General features: G+C 34.5%; 6 non-coding genes across 6 annotated transcripts; all 6 read right to left on the bottom strand.

Annotated features, from left to right (window-relative positions):
• Positions 1-6994: 6994 nt before the first annotated feature.
• TRNAT-UGU (transfer RNA threonine (anticodon UGU)) lies at positions 6995-7068 on the bottom strand. Its single transcript has one exon. It is a non-coding gene; the product is annotated as a tRNA-Thr (tRNA).
• A 614-nt stretch (positions 7069-7682) lies between these two features.
• On the bottom strand, positions 7683-7756 carry TRNAT-UGU (transfer RNA threonine (anticodon UGU)). The gene has a single exon. It is a non-coding gene; the product is annotated as a tRNA-Thr (tRNA).
• A 1415-nt stretch (positions 7757-9171) lies between these two features.
• On the bottom strand, positions 9172-9245 carry TRNAT-UGU (transfer RNA threonine (anticodon UGU)). Its single transcript has one exon. It is a non-coding gene; the product is annotated as a tRNA-Thr (tRNA).
• A 1412-nt stretch (positions 9246-10657) lies between these two features.
• Positions 10658-10731, bottom strand: TRNAT-GGU (transfer RNA threonine (anticodon GGU)). Its single transcript has one exon. It is a non-coding gene; the product is annotated as a tRNA-Thr (tRNA).
• A 1528-nt stretch (positions 10732-12259) lies between these two features.
• TRNAT-UGU (transfer RNA threonine (anticodon UGU)) lies at positions 12260-12333 on the bottom strand. The gene has a single exon. It is a non-coding gene; the product is annotated as a tRNA-Thr (tRNA).
• A 1527-nt stretch (positions 12334-13860) lies between these two features.
• On the bottom strand, positions 13861-13934 carry TRNAT-GGU (transfer RNA threonine (anticodon GGU)). Its single transcript has one exon. It is a non-coding gene; the product is annotated as a tRNA-Thr (tRNA).
• Positions 13935-16947: the final 3013 nt, after the last annotated feature.

Raw genomic sequence — 16947 nt, 5'->3', positions numbered from 1 at the left:
CAATTGCACTATCAGTAGGGCTGGAACAATGGCAAATTTGAGTATGCACACAGGTAAAACAACTGCTTTAAGATAGGAAGCTTATTCTTGAGAAGATGAAAACAAGGTACTGCTGAGAGTTGAACTCAGGATTTCCTCTTTACAAGTCAGGCGCTTTAACCAACTAAGCCACAGCACCACGATTTTCATGTGTGAATAATTATTATTCTACTTTTTCCGAAAACTGCTATGAAAATATGTAGCATCTAATGTGTAATTCCACTGGTTTTTATTTGTAATGCTCGAGCCCATCCTATATTCTCTAAAGAAAGTTATTTCATCTAATTAATTTTAGAGCATTTCAAAAGCAAAAATTTTTTTTTTCACTCAAATTCCACTGGTTTTAATTTGTGATGCTTGAAGACATCCTATATTCTCTAAAGAAACTTATTTAATCTAATTCCTTATAGAGCATTTCAAAAGCAGAAAGTTTTTTTCACTCAATTACACTTTAATAGTGCTTTGGGAAAGACATGTTTGATGTCAAACAAAAGTGAAAGTCCTCTTTTTCGGCTAACAGCACCAAACTGACATGAAGAAAGGAAAACACTGCTGACATTCGAAATCAAGATTTTCTTTTTACTAAACAGGCTCTTTGACCAACTTGGCTAAATCACAAAAAGATGTGACATATTGGAAAGACTGCTTAGAGAGTCAGATGCAGAAAGTGGAGGCATTTCAAAATATAATCCATTGGTTAAGTTGTCAAGCTTGAAGCAATCTTAATTGCTTTTCAGCATTTAGATGAGATTCTTAATCTCACAATTGCACTATCAGTAGGGCTGGAACAATGGCAAATTTGAGTTTGCACACAGGTAAAACACATGCTTTAAGATAGGAAGCTTATTCTTGAGAAGATTAAAACAAGGTACTGCTGAGAGTTGAACTCAGGATCTCCTGTTTACAAGAGAGGCACTTTAACCAACTAAGCCACAGCACCCCAATTTTCATGTGTGAATATTTTTTATTCTGCTTTTTCCGAAAACTGCTAAGAAAATTTGTAGCATCTAATGTGTAATTCCACTGGTTTTAATTTGAAATGCTTGAGCCCATCCTATATTCTCTAAAGAAAGTTATTTCATCTGATTCCTTCTAGAGCATTTCAAAAGCAAAATTTTTTTTTTTACTCAAATTCCACTGGTTTTAATTTGTAATGCTTGAAGCCATCCTATATTCTCTAAAGAAACTTATTTCATCTAATTCCTTTTAGAGCATTTCAAAAGCAGAAAGTTTTTTTCTCTCAATTACACTTTATTAGTGCTTTGGGAAAGACATGTTTGATGTCAAACAAAGGTGAAAGTCCTCTTTTTCGGCTAACAGCCCCAAACTGACATGAAGAAAGGAAAGCACTGCTGACATTCGAAATCAAGATTTTCTTTTTACTAAACAGGCTCTTTGACCAACTTGGCTAAATCACAAAAAGATGTGATATATTGGAAAGACTGCTTAGAGAGTCAGATGCAGAAAGTGGAGGCATTTCAAAATATAATCCATTGGTTAATTTGTCAAACTTGAAGAAATCTTACTTCCTTTTCACCATTTAGATGAGATTCTTAATCTCACAATTGCACTATCAGTAGGGCTGGAACAATGGCAAATTTGAGTTTGCACACAGGTAAAACAACTGCTTTAAGATAGGAAGCTTATTCTTGAGAAGATGAAAACAAGGTACTGCCGAGAGTTGAACTCAGGATCTCCTGTTTACAAGACAGGGACTTTATCCAACTAAGCCACAGCACCCCAATTTTCATGTGTGAATATTTATTATTCTGCTTTTTCCGAAAACTGCTATGAAAATTTGTAGCATCTAATGTGTAATTCCACTGGTTTTAATTTGTAATGCTTGATCCCATCCTATATTCTCTAAAGAAAGATATTTCATCTGATTCCTTTTAGAGCATTTCAAAAGCAAAATTTTTTTTTTTACTCAAATTCCACTGGTTTTAATTTGTAATGCTTGAAGCCATCCTATATTCTCTAAAGAAACTTATTTCATCTAATTCCTTTTAGAGCATTTCAAAAGCAGAAAGATTTTTTCTCTCAATTACACTTTATTAGTGCTTTGTGAAAGACATGTTTGATGTCAAACAAAAGTGAAAGTCCTCTTTTTTGGCTAACAGCCCCAAACTGACATGAAGAAAGGAAAGCACTGCTGACATTCGAAATCAAGATTTTCTGTTTACTAAACAGGCTCTTTGACCAACTTGTCTACATCACAAAAAGATGTGATATATTGGAAAGACTGCTTAGAGAGTCAGGTGCGGAAAGTGGAGGCATTTCAAAATAAAATCCATTGGTTAAGTTGTCAAGCTTGAAGCAATCTTAATTGCTTTTCAGCATTTAGATGAGATTCTTAATCTCACAATTGCACTATCAGTAGGGCTGGAACAATGGCAAATTTGAGTTTGCACACAGGTAAAACACACCTGCTTTAAGATAGGAGGCTTATTCTTGAGAAGATGAAAACAAGGTACTGCTGAGAGTTGAACTCAGGATCTCCTGTTTACAAGACATGCGCTTTAACCAACTAAGCCACAGCACCACATGTTCCGTAGGTGAATATTTATTATTCTGCTTTTTCCGAAAACTGCTATGAAAATTTGTAGCATCTAATGTGTAATTCCACTGGTTTTAATTTGTAATGCTTGAGCCCATCCTATATTCTCTAAAGAAAGTTATTTCATCTGATTCCTTTTAGAGCATTTCAAAAGCAAATTTTTTTTTTTTACTCCAATTCCACTGGTTTTAATTTGTAATGCTTGAAGCCATCCTATATACTCTAAAGAAACTTATTTCATCTAATTCCTTTTAGAGCATTTCAAAAGCAGAAAGTTTTTTTCTCTCAATTACACTTTATTAGTGCTTTGGGAAAGACATGTTTGATGTCAAACAAAAGTGAAAGTCCTCTTTTTCGGGTAACAGCCCCAAACTGACATGAAGAAAGGAAAGCACTGCTGACATTCAAAATCAAGATTTTCTGTTTACTAAACAGGCTCTTTGACCAACTTGTCTACATCACAAAAAGATGTGATATATTGGAAAGACTGCTTAGAGAGTCAGATGCAGAAAGTGGAGGCATTTCAAAATAAAAATCCATTGGTTAAGTTGTCAAGCTTGAAGTAATCTTACTTACTTTTCAGCATTTAGATGAGATTCTTAATCTCACAATTGCACTATCAGTAGGGCTGGAACAATGGCAAATTTGAGTTTGCACACAGGTAAAACAACTGCTTTAAGATAGGAAGCTTATTCTTGAGAAGATGAAAACAAGGTACTGCTGAGAGTTGAACTCAGTATCTCCTCTTTACAAGTCAGGCGCTTTAACCAACTAAGCCACAGCACCCCGATTTTCATGTGTGAATAATTATTATTCTGCTTTTTCCGAAAACTGCTATGAAAATTTGTAGCATCTAATGTGTAATTCCACTGGTTTTAATTTGTAATGCTTGATCCCATCCTATATCCTCTAAAGAAAGTTATTTCATCTGATTCCTTTTAGAGCATTTCAAAAGCAAATTTTTTTTTTTACTCAAATTCCACTGGTTTTAATTTGTAATGCTTGAAGCCATCCTATATTCTCTAAAGAAACTTATTTCATCTAATTCCTTTTAGAGCATTTCAAAAGAAGAAAGTTTTTTTCTCTCAATTACACTTTATTAGTGCTTTGGGAAAGACATGTTTGATGTCAAACAAAGGTGAAAGTCCTCTTTTTCGGCTAAAAGCCCCAAACTGACATGAAGAAAGGAAAGCACTGCTGACATTCGAAATCAAGATTTTCTTTTTACTAAACAGGCTCTTTGACCAACTTGGCTAAATCACAAAAAGATGTGATATATTGGAAAGACTGCTTAGAGAGTCAGATGCAGAAAGTGGAGGCATTTCAAAATATAATCCATTGGTTAAGTTGTCAAACTTGAAGCAATCTTACTTCCTTTTCACCATTTAGATGAGATTCTTAATCTCACAATTGCACTATCAGTAGGGCTGGAACAATGGCAAATTTGAGTTTGCACACAGGTAAAACAACTGCTTTAAGATAGGAAGCTTATTCTTGAGAAGATTTAAAAAAGGTACTGCCGAGAGTTGAACTCAGGATCTACTGTTTACAAGATGGGCGCTTTAACCAACTAATCCACAGCACCCCGATTTTCATGTGTGAATAATTATTATTCTGCTTTTTCCGAAAACTGCTATGAAAATTTGTAGCATCTAATGTGTAATTCCACTGGATTTGATTTGTAATGCTTGAGCCCATCCTATATTCTCTAAAGAAAGTTATTTCATCTAATTAATTTTAGAGCATTTCAAAAGCAAAATTTTTTTTCACTCAAATTCCACTGGTTTTAATTTGTGATGCTTGAAGCCATCCTATATTCTCTAAAGAAACTTATTTCATCTAATTGCTTTTAGAGCATTTCAAAAGCAGAAAGTTTTTTTCACTCAATTACACTTTATTAGTGCTTTGGGAAAGACATGTTTGATGTCAAACAAAAGTGAAAGTCCTCTTTTTCGGCTAACAGCACCAAACTGACATGAAGAAAGGAAAGCACTGCTGACAATCTAAATCAAGATTTTCTGTTTACTAAACAGGTTCTTTGACCAACTTGGCTAAATCACAAAAAGATGTGATATATTGGAAAGACTGCTTAGAGAGTTAGATGCAGAAAGTGGAGGCATTTCAAAATAAAATCCATTGGCTAAGTTGTCAAGCTTGAAGCAATCTTACTTCCTTTTCAGCATTTAGATGAGATTCTTAATTTCACAACTGCACTATCAGTAGGGCTGGAGCAATGGCAAATTTGAGTTTGCACACAGGTAAAACACATGCTTTAAGATAGGAAGCTTATTCTTGAGAAGAATAAAACAAGGTACTGCTGAGAGTTGAACTCAGGATCTCGTGTTTACAAGAGAGGCACTTTAACCAACTAAGCCACAGCACCCCAATTTTCATGTGTGAATATTTATTATTCTGCTTTTTCAGAAAACTGCTATGAAAATTTGTAGCATCTAATGTGTAATTCCACTGGTTTTATTTTGTAATGCTTCAGCCCATCCTATATTCTCTAAAGAAAGTTATTTCATCTGATTCCTTTTAGAGCATTTCAAAAGCAAAATTTTTTTTTTTTACTCAAATTCCACTGGTTTTAATTTGTAATGCTTGAAGCCATCCTATATTCTCTCAAGAAACTTATTTCATCTAATTCCTTTTAGAGCATTTCAAAAGCAGAAAGTTTTTTTCTCTCAATTACACTTTATTAGTGCTTTGGGAAAGACATTTTTGATGTCAAACAAAAGTGAAAGTCCTCTTTTTCGGCTAACAGCCCCAAACTGACATGAAGAAAGGAAAGCACTGCTAACATTCGAAATCAAGATTTTCTGTTGACTAAACAGGCTCTTTGACCAACTTGTCTACATCACAAAAAGATGTGATATATTGGAAAGACTGCTTAGAGAGTCAGGTGCGGAAAGTGGAGGCATTTCAAAATAAAATCCATTGGTTAAGTTGTTAAGCTTGAAGCAATCTTAATTGCTTTTCACCGTTTAGATGAAAACGGTGCACTATCAGTAGGGCTGGAACAATGGCAAATTTGAGTTTGCACACAGGTAAAACACACCTGCTTTAAGATACGAAGCTTATTCTTGAGAAGATGAAAGCAAGGTACTACTGAGAGTTGAACTCAGGATCTCCTGTTTACAAGACAGGCATTTTAACCAACTAAGCCACAGCACCCCGATTTTCATGTGTGAATAATTATTATTCTGCTTTTTCCGAAAACTGCTATGAAAATTTGTAGCATCTAATGTGTAATTCCACTGGTTTTTATTTGTAATGCTTGAGCCCATCCTATATTCTCTAAAGAAAGTTATTTCATCTAATTAATTTTAGAGCATTTCAAAAGCAAAATTTTTTTTTTTCACTCAAATTCCACTGGTTTTAATTTGTGATGCTTGAAGCCATCCTATATTCTCTAAAGAAACTTATTTAATCTAATTCCTTTTAGAGCATTTCAAAAGCAGAAAGTTTTTTTCACTCAATTACACTTTATTAGTGCTTTGGGAAAGACATGTTTGAGGTCAAACAAAAGTGAAAGTCCTCTTTTTCGGCTAACAGCATCAAACTGACATGAAGAAAGGAAAACACTGCTGACATTCGAAATCAAGATTTTCTTTTTACTAAACAGGCTCTTTGACCAACTTGGCTAAATCACAAAAAGATGTGATATATTGGAAAGACTGCTTAGAGAGTCAGATGCAGAAAATGGAGGCATTTCAAAATATAATCCATTGGTTAAGTTGTCAAGCTTGAAGCAATCTTACTTCCTTTTCAGCATTTAGATGAGATTCTTAATTTCACAACTGCACTATCAGTAGGGCTGGAACAATGGCAAATTTGAGTTTGCACACAGGTAAAACACATGCTTTAAGATAGGAAGCTTATTCTTGAGAAGATTAAAACAAGGTCCTGCTGAGAGTTGAACTCAGGATCTCCTGTTTACAAGAGAGGCACTTTAACAAACTAAGCCACAGCACCCCAATTTTCATGTGTGAATATTTATTAGTCTGCTTTTTCCGAAAACTGCTTTGAAAATTTGTAGCATCTAATGTGTAATCCCACTGGTTTTAATTTGTAAAGCTTGAGCCCATCCTATATTCTCTAAAGAAAGTTATTTCATCTGATTCCTTTTAGAGCATTTCAAAAGCAAAATTTTTTTTTTTACTCAAATTCCACTGGTTTTAATTTGTAATGCGGAAAGTGGAGGCATTTCAAAATAAAATCCATTGGTTAAGTTGTCAAGCTTGAAGCAATCTTAATTGCTTTTCAGCATTTAGATGAGATTCTTAATCTCACAATTGCACTATCAGTAGGGCTGGAACAATGGCAAATTTGAGTTTGCACACAGGTAAAACACACCTACTTTAAGATAGGAGGCTTATTCTTGAGAAGATGAAAACAAGGTACTGCTGAGAGTTGAACTCAGGATCTCCTGTTTACAAGACAGGTGCTTTAACCAACTAAGCCACAGCACCACATGTTCCGTACGTGAATATTTATTATTCTGCTTTTTCCGAAAACTGCTACGAAAATTTGTAGCATCTAATGTGTAATTCCAATGGTTTTAATTTGTAATGCTTGAAGCCATCCTATATTCTCTAAAGAAACTTATTTCATCTAATTCCTTTTAGAGCATTTCAAAAGCAGAAAGTTTTTTTCACTCAATTACACTTTATTAGTGCTTTGGGAAAGACATGTTTGATGTCAAACAAAAGTGAAAGTCCTCTTTTTCGGCTAACAGCCCCAAACTGACATGAAGAAAGGAAAGCACTGCTGACATTCGAAATCAAGATTTTCTGTTTACTAAACAGGCTCTTTGACCAACTTGGCTAAATCACAAAAAGATGTGATATATTGGAAAGACTGCTTAGAGAGTCAGATGCAGAAAGTGGAGGCATTTCAAAATAAAATCCATTGGTTAAGTTGTCAAGCTTGAAGCAATCTTACTTCCTTTTCAGCATTTAGATGAGATTCTTAATCTCACAATTGCACTATCAGTAGGGCTGGAACAATGGCAAATTTGAGTTTGCACACAGGTAAAACACACCTGCTTTAAGATAGGAAGCTTATTCTTGAGAAGATGAAAACAAGGTACTGCTGAGAGTTGAACTCAGGATCTCCTGTTTACAAGACAGGCGCTTTAACCAACTAAGCCACAGCACCCCAATTTTCATGTGTGAATAATTATTATTCTGCTTTTTCCGAAAACTGCTATGAAAATTTTTAGCATCTAATGTGTAATTCCACTGGTTTTTATTTGTAATGTTTGAGCCCATCCTATATTCTCTAAAGAAAGTTATTTCATCTAATTAATTTTAGAGCATTTCAAAAGCAAAATTTTTTTTTTTCACTCAAATTCCACTGGTTTTAATTTGTGATGCTTGAAGCCATCCTATATTCTCTAAAGAAACTTATTTAATCTAATTCCTTTTAGAGCATTTCAAAAGCAGAAAGTTTTTTTCACTCAATTACACTTTATTAGTGCTTTGGGAAAGACATGTTTGATGTCAAACAAAAGTGAAAGTCCTCTTTTTCGGCTCACAGCCCCAAACTGACATGAAGAAAGGAAAGCACTGCTGACATTCGAAATCAAGATTTTCTGTTTACTAAACAGGCTCTTTGACCAACTTGGCTAAATCACAAAAAGATGTGATATATTGGAAAGACTGCTTAGAGAGTCAGATGCAGAAAGTGGAGGCATTTCAAAATAAAATCCATTGGTTAAGTTGTCAAGCTTGAAGTAATCTTACTTCCTTTTCAGCATTTAGATAAGATTCTTAATCTCACAATTGCACTATCAGTAGGGCTGGAACAATGGCAAATTTGAGTTTGCGCACAGGTAAAACACATGCTTTAAGATAGGAAGCTTATTCTTGAGAAGATTAAAACAAGGTACTGCTGAGAGTTGAACTCAGGATCTCCTGTTTACAAGAGAGTCACTTTAACCAACTAAGCCACAGCACCCCAATTTTCATGTGTGAATATTTATTATTCTGCTTTTTCCGAAAACTGCTATGAAAATTTTTAGCATCTAATGTGTAATTCCACTGGTTTTAATTTGTAATGCTTGAAGCCATCCTATATTCTCTAAAGAAACTTATTTCATCTAATTCCTTTTAGAGCATTTCAAAAGCAGAAAGATTTTTTCTCTCAATTACTCATTATTAGTGCTTTGTGAAAGACATGTTTGATGTCAAACAAAAGTGAAAGTCCACTTTTTCGGCTAACAGCCCCAAACTGACATGAAGAAAGGAAAGCACTGCTGACATTCGAAATCAAGATTTTCTGTTTACTAAACAGGCTCTTTGACCAACTTGTCTACATCACAAAAAGATGTGATATATTGGAAAGACTGCTTAGAGAGTCAGGTGCGGAAAGTGGAGGCATTTCAAAATAAAATCCATTGGTTAAGTTGTCAAGCTTGAAGCAATCTTAATTGCTTTTCAGCATTTAGATGAGATTCTTAATCTCACAATTGCACTATCAGTAGGGCTGGAACAATGGCAAATTTGAGTTTGCACACAGGTAAAACACACGTGCTTTAAGATAGGAGGCTTATTCTTGAGAAGATGAAAACAAGGTACTGCTGAGAGTTGAACTCAGGATCTCCTGTTTACAAGACAGGTGCTTTAACCAACTAAGCCACAGCACCACATGTTCCGAACGTGAATATTTATTATTCTGCTTTTTCCGAAAACTGCTACGAAAATTTGTAGCATCTAATGTGTAATTCCACTGGTTTTAATTTGTAATGCTTGAAGCCATCCTATATTCTCTAAAGAAACTTATTTCATCTAATTCCTTTTAGAGCATTTCAAAAGCAGAAAGTTTTTTTCACTCAATTACACTTTATTAGTGCTTTGGGAAAGACATGTTTGACGTCAAACAAAAGTGAAAGTCCTCTTTTTCGGCTAACAGCACCAAACTGACATGAAGAAAGGAAAGCACTGCTGACATTCGAAATCAAGATTTTCTTTTTACTAAACAGGCTCTTTGACCAACTTGGCTAAATCACAAAAAGATGTGATATATTGGAAAGACTGCTTAGAGAGTCAGATGCAGAAAGTGGAGGCATTTCAAAATATAATCCATTGGTTAAGTTGTCAAGCTTGAAGCAATCTTACTTCCTTTTCAGCATTTAGATGAGATTCTTAATCTCACAATTGCACTATCAGTAGGGCTGGAACAATGGCAAATTTGAGTTTGCACACAGGTAAAACACATGCTTTAAGATAGGAAGCTTATTCTTGAGAAGATTAAAACAAGGTACTGCTGAGAGTTGAACTCAGGATCTCCTGTTTACAAGAGAGGCACTTTAACCAACTAAGCCACAGCACCCCAATTTTCATGTGTGAATATTTTTTATTCTGCTTTTTCCGAAAACTGCTATGAAAATTTGTAGCATCTAATGTGTAATTCCACTGGTTTTAATTTGTAATGCTTGAGCCCATCCTATATTCTCTAAAGAAAGTTATTTCATCTGATTCCTTCTAGAGCATTTCAAAAGCAAATTTTTTTTTTTTACTCAAATTCCACTGGTTTTAATTTGTAATGCTTGAAGCCATCCTATATTCTCTAAAGAAACTTATTTCATCTAATTCCTTTTAGAGCATTTCAAAAGCAGAAAGTTTTTTTCTCTCAATTACACTTTATTAGTGCTTTGGGAAAGACATGTTTGATGTCAAACAAAAGTGAAAGTCCTCTTTTTCGGCTAACAGCCCCAAACTGACATGAAGAAAGGAAAGCACTGCTGACATTCAAAATCAAGATTTTCTGTTTACTAAACAGGCTCTTTGACCAACTTGTCTACATCACAAAAAGATGTGATATATTGGAAAGACTGCTTAGAGAGTCAGGTGCGGAAAGTGGAGGCATTTCAAAATAAAATCCATTGGTTAAGTTGTCAAGCTTGAAGCAATCTTACTTCCTTTTCAGCATTTAGATGAGATTCTTAATCTCACAATTGCACTATCAGTAGGGCTGGAACAATGGCAAATTTGAGTTTGCACACAGGTAAAACAACTGCTTTAAGATAGGAAGCTTATTCTTGAGAAGATGAAAACAAGGTACTGCTGAGAGTTGAACTCAGGATCTCCTCTTTACCAGACAGGCGCTTTAACCAACTAAGCCACAGCACCCCGATTTTCATGTGTGAATAATTATTATTCTGCTTTTTCCGAAAACTGCTATGAAATTTTGTAGCATCTAATGTGTAATTCCACTGGTTTTTATTTGTAATGCTTGAGCCCATCCTATATTCTCTAAAGAAAGTTATTTCATCTAATTAATTTTAGAGCATTTCAAAAGCAAAATTTTTTTTTTCACTCAAATTCCACTGGTTTTAATTTGTGATGCTTGAAGCCATCCTATATTCTCTAAAGAAACTTATTTAATCTAATTCCTTTTAGAGCATTTCAAAAGCAGAAAGTTTTTTTCACTCAATTACACTTTAATAGTGCTTTGGGAAAGACATGTTTGATGTCAAACAAAAGTGAAAGTCCTCTTTTTCGGCTAACAGCACCAAACTGACATGAAGAAAGGAAAACACTGCTGACATTCGAAATCAAGATTTTCTTTTTACTAAACAGGCTCTTTGACCAACTTGGCTAAATCACAAAAAGATGTGATATATTGGAAAGACTGCTTAGAGAGTCAGATGCAGAAAGTGGAGGCATTTCAAAATATAATCCATTGGTTAAGTTGTCAAGCTTGAAGCAATCTTACTTCCTTTTCAGCATTTAGATGAGATTCTTAATCTCACAATTGCACTATCAGTAGGGCTGGAACAATGGCAAATTTGAGTTTGCACACAGGTAAAACACATGCTTTAAGATAGGAAGCTTATTCTTGAGAAGATTAAAACAAGGTACTGCTGAGAGTTGAACTCAGGATCTCCTGTTTACAAGAGAGGCACTTTAACCAACTAAGCCACAGCACCCCAATTTTCATGTGTGAATATTTTTTATTCTGCTTTTTCCGAAAACTGCTATGAAAATTTGTAGCATCTAATGTGTAATTCCACTGGTTTTAATTTGTAATGCTTGAGCCCATCCTATATTCTCTAAAGAAAGTTATTTCATCTGATTCCTTCTAGAGCATTTCAAAAGCAAATTTTTTTTTTTTACTCAAATTCCACTGGTTTTAATTTGTAATGCTTGAAGCCATCCTATATTCTCTAAAGAAACTTATTTCATCTAATTCCTTTTAGAGCATTTCAAAAGCAGAAAGTTTTTTTCTCTCAATTACACTTTATTAGTGCTTTGGGAAAGACATGTTTGATGTCAAACAAAAGTGAAAGTCCTCTTTTTCGGCTAACAGCCCCAAACTGACATGAAGAAAGGAAAGCACTGCTGACATTCAAAATCAAGATTTTCTGTTTACTAAACAGGCTCTTTGACCAACTTGTCTACATCACAAAAAGATGTGATATATTGGAAAGACTGCTTAGAGAGTCAGGTGCGGAAAGTGGAGGCATTTCAAAATAAAATCCATTGGTTAAGTTCTTAAGCTTGAAGCAATCTTAATTGCTTTTCACCATTTAGATGAGATTCTTAATCTCACAATTGCACTATCAGTAGGGCTGGAACAATGGCAAATTTGAGTTTGCACACAGGTAAAACACACCTGCTTTAAGATAGGAGGCTTATTTTTGAGAAGATGAAAACAAGGTACTGCTGAGAGTTGAACTCAGGATCTCCTGTTTACAAGACAGGCGCTTTAACCAACTAAGCCACAGCACCCCGATTTTCATGTGTGAATAATTATTATTCTGCTTTTTCCGAAAACTGCTATGAAAATTTGTAGCATCTAATGTGTAATTCCACTGGTTTTTATTTGTAATGCTTGAGCCCATCCTATATTCTCTAAAGAAAGTTATTTCATCTAATTAATTTTAGAGCATTTCAAAAGCAAAATTTTTTTTTTTCACTCAAATTCCACTGGTTTTAATTTGTGATGCTTGAAGCCATCCTATATTCTCTAAAGAAACTTATTTAATCTAATTCCTTTTAGAGCATTTCAAAAGCAGAAAGTTTTTTTCACTCAATTACACTTTAATAGTGCTTTGGGAAAGACATGTTTGATGTCAAACAAAAGTGAAAGTCCTCTTTTTCGGCTAACAGCACCAAACTGACATGAAGAAAGGAAAACACTGCTGACATTCGAAATCAAGATTTTCTTTTTACTAAACAGGCTCTTTGACCAACTTGGCTAAATCACAAAAAGATGTGATATATTGGAAAGACTGCTTAGAGAGTCAGATGCAGAAAGTGGAGGCATTTCAAAATATAATCCATTGGTTAAGTTGTCAAGCTTAAAGCAATCTTACTTCCTTTTCAGCATTTAGATGAGATTCTTAATCTCACAATTGCACTATCAGTAGGGCTGGAACAATGGCAAATTTGAGTTTGCACACAGGTAAAACACATGCTTTAAGATAGGAAGCTTATTCTTGAGAAGATTAAAACAAGGTACTGCTGAGAGTTGAACTCAGGATCTCCTGTTTACAAGCGAGGCACTTTAACCAGCTAAGCCACAGCACCCCAATTTTCATGTGTGAATATTTTTTATTCTGCTTTTTCTGAAAACTGCTATGAAAATTTGTAGCATCTAATGTGTAATTCCACTGGTTTTAATTTGTAATGCTTGAGCCCATCCTATATTCTCTAAAGAAAGTTATTTCATCTGATTCCTTCTAGAGCATTTCAAAAGCAAAATTATTTTTTTTACTCAAATTCCACTGGTTTTAATTTGTAATGCTTGAAGCCATCCTATATTCTCTAAAGAAACTTATTTCATCTAATTCCTTTTAGAGCATTTCAAAAGCAGAAAGTTTTTTTCTCTCAATTACACTTTATTAGTGCTTTGGGAAAGACATGTTTGATGTCAAACAAAAGTGAAAGTCCTCTTTTTCGGCTAACAGCCCCAAACTGACATGAAGAAAGGAAAGCACTGCTGACATTCAAAATCAAGATTTTCTGTTTACTAAACAGGCTCTTTGACCAACTTGTCTACATCACAAAAAGATGTGATATATTGGAAAGACTGCTTAGAGAGTCAGGTGCGGAAAGTGGAGGCATTTCAAAATAAAATCCATTGGTTAAGTTGTCAAGCTTGAAGCAATCTTACTTCCTTTTCAGCATTTAGATGAGATTCTTAATCTCACAATTGCACTATCAGTAGGGCTGGAACAATGGCAAATTTGAGTTTGCACACAGGTAAAACAACTGCTTTAAGATAGGAAGCTTATTCTTGAGAAGATGAAAACAAGGTACTGCTGAGAGTTGAACTCAGGATCTCCTCTTTACCAGACAGGCGCTTTAACCAACTAAGCCACAGCACCCCGATTTTCATGTGTGAATAATTATTATTCTGCTTTTTCCGAAAACTGCTATGAAATTTTGTAGCATCTAATGTGTAATTCCACTGGTTTTTATTTGTAATGCTTGAGCCCATCCTATATTCTCTAAAGAAAGTTATTTCATCTAATTAATTTTAGAGCATTTCAAAAGCAAAATTTTTTTTTTCACTCAAATTCCACTGGTTTTAATTTGTGATGCTTGAAGCCATCCTATATTCTCTAAAGAAACTTATTTAATCTAATTCCTTTTAGAGCATTTCAAAAGCAGAAAGTTTTTTTCACTCAATTACACTTTAATAGTGCTTTGGGAAAGACATGTTTGATGTCAAACAAAAGTGAAAGTCCTCTTTTTCGGCTAACAGCACCAAACTGACATGAAGAAAGGAAAACACTGCTGACATTCGAAATCAAGATTTTCTTTTTACTAAACAGGCTCTTTGACCAACTTGGCTAAATCACAAAAAGATGTGATATATTGGAAAGACTGCTTAGAGAGTCAGATGCAGAAAGTGGAGGCATTTCAAAATATAATCCATTGGTTAAGTTGTCAAGCTTGAAGCAATCTTACTTCCTTTTCAGCATTTAGATGAGATTCTTAATCTCACAATTGCACTATCAGTAGGGCTGGAACAATGGCAAATTTGAGTTTGCACACAGGTAAAACACATGCTTTAAGATAGGAAGCTTATTCTTGAGAAGATTAAAACAAGGTACTGCTGAGAGTTGAACTCAGGATCTCCTGTTTACAAGAGAGGCACTTTAACCAACTAAGCCACAGCACCCCAATTTTCATGTGTGAATATTTTTTATTCTGCTTTTTCCGAAAACTGCTATGAAAATTTGTAGCATCTAATGTGTAATTCCACTGGTTTTAATTTGTAATGCTTGAGCCCATCCTATATTCTCTAAAGAAAGTTATTTCATCTGATTCCTTCTAGAGCATTTCAAAAGCAAATTTTTTTTTTTTACTCAAATTCCACTGGTTTTAATTTGTAATGCTTGAAGCCATCCTATATTCTCTAAAGAAACTTATTTCATCTAATTCCTTTTAGAGCATTTCAAAAGCAGAAAGTTTTTTTCTCTCAATTACACTTTATTAGTGCTTTGGGAAAGACATGTTTGATGTCAAACAAAAGTGAAAGTCCTCTTTTTCGGCTAACAGCCCCAAACTGACATGAAGAAAGGAAAGCACTGCTGACATTCAAAATCAAGATTTTCTGTTTACTAAACAGGCTCTTTGACCAACTTGTCTACATCACAAAAAGATGTGATATATTGGAAAGACTGCTTAGAGAGTCAGGTGCGGAAAGTGGAGGCATTTCAAAATAAAATCCATTGGTTAAGTTGTCAAGCTTGAAGCAATCTTAATTGCTTTTCAGCATTTAGATGAGATTCTTAATCTCACAATTGCACTATCAGTAGGGCTGGAACAATGGCAAATTTGAGTTTGCACACAGGTAAAACACACCTGCTTTAAGATAGGAAGCTTATTCTTGAGAAGATGAAAACAAGGTAATGCTGAGAGTTGAACTCAGGATCTCCTGTTTACAAGACAGGTGCTTTAACCAACTAAGCCACAGCACCCCGATTTTCATGTGTGAATAATTATTATTCTGCTTTTTCCGAAAACTGCTATGAAAATTTGTAGCATCTAATGTGTAATTCCACTGGTTTTTATTTGTAATGCTTGAGCCCATCCTATATTCTCTAAAGAAAGTCATTTCATCTAATTAATTTTAGAGCATTTCAAAAGCAAAATTTTTTTTTTTCACTCAAATTCCACTGGTTTTGATTTGTGATGCTTGAAGCCATCCTATATTCTCTAAAGAAACTTATTTAATCTAATTCCTTTTAGAGCATTTCAAAAGCAGAAAGTTTTTTTCACTCAATTACACTTTATTAGTGCTTTGGGAAAGACATGTTTGATGTCAAACAAAAGTGAAAGTCCTCTTTTTCTGCTAACAGCACCAAACTGACATGAAGAAAGGAAAGCACTGCTGACATTCGAAATCAAGATTTTCTGTTTACTAAACAGGCTCTTTGACCAACTTGGCTAAATCACAAAAAGATGTGATATATTGGAAAGACTGCTTAGAGAGTCAGATGCAGAAAGTGGAGGCATTTCAAAATATAATCCATTGGTTAAGTTGTCAAGCTTAAAGCAATCTTAATTGCTTTTCTGCATTTAGATGAGATTCTTAATCTCACAATTGCACTATCAGTAGGGCTGGAACAATGGCGAATTTGAGTTTGCACACAGGTAAAACACATGCTTTAAGATAGGAAGCTTATTCTTGAGAAGATTAAAACAAGGTACTGCTGAGAGTTGAACTCAGGATCTCCTGTTTACAAGAGAGGCACTTTAACCAACTAAGCCACAGCACCCCAATTTTCATGTGTGAATATTTATTATTCTGCTTTTTCCGAAAACTGCTATGAAAATTTGTAGCATCTAATGTGTAATTCCACTGGTTTTAATTTGTAATGCTTGAGCCCATCCTATATTCTCTAAAGAAAGTTATTTCATCTGATTCCTTTTAGAGCATTTCAAAAGCAAATTATTTTTTTTTACTCTAATTCCACTGGCTTTAATTTGTAATGCTTGAAGCCATCCTATATTCTCTAAAGAAACTTATTTAATCTAATTCCTTTTAGAGCATTTCAAAAGCAGAAAGTTTTTTTCTCTGAATTACACTTTATTAGTGCTTTGTGAAAGACATGTTTGATGTCAAACAAAAGTGAAAGTCCTCTTTTTCGGCTAACAGCCCCAAACTGACATGAAGAAAGGAAAGCACTGCTGACATTCGAAATCAAGATTTTCTGTTTACTAAACAGGCTCTTTGACCAACTTGTCTACATCACAAAAAGATGTGATATATTAGAAAGACTGCTTAGAGAGTCAGGTGCGGAAAGTGGAGGCATTTCAAAATAAAATCCATTGGTTAAGTTGTCAAGCTTGAAGCAATCTTAATTGCTTTTCAGCATTTAGATGAGA

Source organism: Dendrobates tinctorius, unplaced genomic scaffold (assembly GCF_039654945.1).
Source record: "Dendrobates tinctorius isolate UK_male_01 unplaced genomic scaffold, ASM3965494v1 ptg000254l, whole genome shotgun sequence".
Lineage (NCBI taxonomy): Eukaryota > Metazoa > Chordata > Amphibia > Anura > Dendrobatidae > Dendrobates > Dendrobates tinctorius.
This window is presented reverse-complemented; position numbering and strand designations above follow the sequence as displayed.